This window comes from Pavona decussata, unplaced genomic scaffold (assembly GCF_977016875.1).
Source record: "Pavona decussata unplaced genomic scaffold, jaPavDecu1.1 SCAFFOLD_21, whole genome shotgun sequence".
NCBI classification, from domain to species: Eukaryota; Metazoa; Cnidaria; class Anthozoa; order Scleractinia; family Agariciidae; genus Pavona; species Pavona decussata.
The window spans coordinates 3,123,215-3,126,610 of record NW_028145444.1 but is presented as its reverse complement, the minus strand read 5'-3'; positions in this window follow the sequence as shown (position 1 = coordinate 3,126,610).

Below are 3,396 nucleotides of genomic sequence, written 5' to 3'. Positions count from 1 at the left end.
ATTTAAGTCAGTAAATGAAGAATACAAAGCTTAAAAGTGATTTTGAAGATTTTAAAGTTCTGTACTTTATTTAATGACTTTTGTATTTGCAATGAGAAACGAACACATTATACAGTAACGAGCCTGGTCCTAACATCCCAAATGACGTGTGGGACGGTTCGAAACTCAAGCTAATGACGTAAAAGCTGCTCATTTCAGGTGGTAGTTGCCTTTATTTATAGCCCTGTGTTTAGACATTAGATCGTAATTAGGTTTCAAACACTGTCAAAAGATTATTTCGTGTTATTAAAGTAGTATCAATTTAATACTTTCATCTTTTGACTGTTTCGAAATAAAAGAGCTACCAGACTTATACATAAAATTGAAGAGCCCAGCCAGGCAACTCAGACATATCCAATGCGTTTACATTTAAAATCAAAGAATTTTAAAATCCAGTTGTTTAGTTCAGGTTATTCAAGTAGTATCAAATACTTCCATCTTTTGAATGTTTCTAAATGAAAGGGCATGCAACCATGAAACTGATCATAACATTAATGAGTTCGGCAAGGCAACTCCGACATATACAATGCCGACGATTACATTAAAAGTCAAACAATTTTAATATCTAGTAAATGTTATTGAAGTGGTATTAAACACTTTTGACTGTTTCAAAATAAAAGAGCAATTGCAACTAAAATTTTTAATAAAATCGATGAGCTCAACAAGGCAACTCAGACATTAAACCAATGTGATTACATTTAACTCAAGGAAGTTAAATATCAAGTTACTTACTTCACCTGTGAGGCTTGAAGTCAGTTCTGGTTTCAGCTGAGTGTAAAAAGATTTCAATTTTTCTTTTTTCGTAATTAATGCTTAAATTTTTTACCAGTTAAGATTCTGTTGAGTGTCCCGCCGAGCACTAGGACACGGGCGCATTAACATTGTGGGATTGTGTACGGACGGTCGGGCGGACGGAAATGACGACGATCTCCATCCCTGTTTATGGCTCCTGAATAAGCTTAATATTTATAATAATTCGCAAAATGCTTCAGAACTTAAAAACTGAAGAGGTGAAACAAAACTAGCATAAAAACGACAAGTTTTCATGCATGTCCGCGGGAGTGAAAAGAAATATTAAGTTTACATACTGTCTATGTTATGTATCGCCAAAGCACTCAAGCATACAGTGATGCTGGGGCTTCCCCCTGGGTAACTCAATAAGGATATACAATATTTCTTTAGATTTTTATCGGCCTCTCAAAAAATCAAACAATTATTGATCACATTGTGCATGTACAACACAGAAGCTAGCCCACAACGATTTAAATATTTGCCCAAGCCTTTTCACTTGCATCTCAGTGAAATAGAGCCTACCTAACCTTTTCAAAATTCAGTAAAACAATGTCCTATAATTTGGGAAAAGTAAATAGTAATATCGGTTAATTGATTATAGTGCTTGGCCTCAAGTAATTAATTCATAACATTTTCCATAGATCCTTTGAAGAACGCTTGAATTTATGTACGAGTGATACCTGAAAAATTCTTCAGTCCTGTGTATGTAATCCGTACATCCCTATCTGTGGACCAGGTTGCTAGGTTGATCTTGAATTGGCGGCACGTGCACTGCTTAATAATCTCCGCCGGTCTTGAGCGAGTGAAAAATCAACTGACCAGACGTAATCGTAATCGTTACGTTGATTGCTTTCGAAACTGTGGCGAGAAACGGCGTTAACAATGCTAAATAAAGATTTTTTTAGGATCATCAACTTTGTTGAGTGCAATTATAAATTAAAGTGCAATGATAAATTGTAGTTATACTTTGAAGCCTATCACGCTTCGTCCTTGGGCGCATCTTCCCGATCATTTCAACGGGTGACCGCGAGTCAAGGAGGATTGGGAAGGAGGGTAAGCATGGTATTGATTTCAATAACAGTGGTTAAGAAAGCTCAAAACGTTAGAAAAAAGCCCAACCAAGTTAAAATGCATAATAAATACATCGCATCGTAAGTCTTTAATTCAAAACACTTTATTTTTCTTCTTAAGCTGCCAGCTTTAATCTTTAACAAAGTATCATTCTTGGAAAAACACTCATATGGAGAGAGGTTAATGTATCTCCGTTAGCACTTGATTGAATTACAATGACTGGTCCGAGTCTTCATCTGTTTGAGTTAAAGAAAAGAAAAGAAAAAAAAGCAGACTCACAAAGCACACTCACAGTTTATAGGAAGCATTGGACATGTTTTGTCGGAATCTGCGTGAGGAAAGCCATACTTTGGTCTACATTTGGGTGGAGCTATCACTAAACTACAGGACTTGTGTGAAGGAAAACAAAAGAACTTGTCAACGTAACGCTTTCTACAAGAATCCCATTCTCTAACAATTTTTTCAACACAGTGGGGATTCACATCTCTGGTAGTGCGATTATGCGCAAATGGTGCGTCGAGAAATCCTTTCACACTTCTTGTGACTTCATTCTCTTGTTTTATGTTCTCTGGTTGGAAGGCATCGTCTTGTAGGTCGGTCTGTTGGTCAGGTGACTGCTGATTGGAGTCCTTTTTCTCCAGGGGAAGAGAATTGGTACAGCTTGGGCTTGAACAGGTAAAGATGACAGCAATGTACAAAATTGTCTGCCAGAAACAAAAGTGCTCAATTTTTTATTTTAGTTTTTTTTTGTTTTTATTTACCACCGGGAGAGCTATGAAAGTATATTACCAATATAGTCACAGATGCAATGTGTAAATGAATTTCTCAGGTAGTTTAAAAGTACAGATTGTAATATTGCCAGACTGAGACTGACTAAACTGGTAGCATTATTTGTGGTGAGGAGGTCCCACCAGCCTGTAATGAAAAGGCCTTGTTTTATTAATTCCCCATAAATTATAACTTTATTTTAAAATGGCTTAAGTACGTAAGTTGGAAGAAATTGTTAGAGGTTAGACTAGTAAAGATCCAGGAATAAAGGATATCAAATGTTCATTTTTCAGTTTCTCAGCTTCTTAATTATCAGTCCACCTGCATGATTAATTAATCTTTCTATCGCCAAAAGGTTTTTTTTTTCTAAACTACTCATCTGAGAGGTGACTTTTCGAAATTTTATGATATCGAAATACTCCAGAACCAAGCAGAGATATAACCACAAAACATTTCATTAAGTCTAGTTCTGATCATTGTTTACTAGTTCCTTAATAGCGATATAAGTTTTCTTTAATTGCTGTTAACTAAGTGTAGTGCTGGCGGGCGTATGATAAACATCACTGGGGAAATTAGTAAAGAAGTTAAATTTGCTAGCATTAAATTCGCTGCTAAAACAAACTAACTTAAGTCAAAACAGGAAAGAACCAGTACTCACTTGTGCTGTAAAGATCATTTTGAAATATTCACGTTTCTGCAAATTTCGTCCTCAGTGATGATTTACTT